General features: G+C 45.7%; 1 pseudogene; it reads left to right on the top strand.

The window, feature by feature from the left end:
- The first annotated feature begins 33 nt into the window (after positions 1 to 33).
- Positions 34 to 543, top strand: LOC116075424 (annotated as a pseudogene).

Here is a 543-nt window from a genome sequence, read left to right as displayed (position 1 = left end):
TCCAACCTAACCTCAGAAGACCGTGTGACCATGATGGACTCCATTCTGAATGACAACATTAACCTGTTAGGAAAGGTTGAACTGCTGGATTACCTTGACAGTATTGACTGCAGCTTAGAGGACTTCCAAGCCATGCTCTCAGGAAGGCAGTTTAGCATAGACCCAGATCTCCTGCTTGATTCTGAGAATAAGGGATTAGAAGCTACCAAGAGCAGTGTTGTTCAGCAAGTTTCAGAAGAGGGAAGAAAGTCTAAATCCAAACCAGATAAACAACTTATCCAGTATACTGCCTTTCCACTTCTTGCATTCCTTGATGGGAACTCTGCATCTGCTATTGAACAGGGGAATACAGCGGCATCATCAGAAGTTGTACTTTCCGTAGATAAACCCATCGAAGTTGATGAGCTCCTGGATAGCAGCCTGAATCCAGAACCGACCCAAAGTAAGCTTGTCCGCCTGGAGCCATTGACTGAACCGGAAGCTAGCGAAGCCACACTGTTCTATTTATGTGAACTTGCTCCTGCGCCTCTGGATAGTGATATG

The sequence above is a fragment of the Mastomys coucha genome, unplaced genomic scaffold, assembly GCF_008632895.1.
Source record: "Mastomys coucha isolate ucsf_1 unplaced genomic scaffold, UCSF_Mcou_1 pScaffold3, whole genome shotgun sequence".
NCBI classification, from domain to species: Eukaryota; Metazoa; Chordata; class Mammalia; order Rodentia; family Muridae; genus Mastomys; species Mastomys coucha.
The sequence above is the reverse complement of the archived record's forward strand: the minus strand, read 5'-3'. Positions and strand labels throughout refer to the sequence as shown.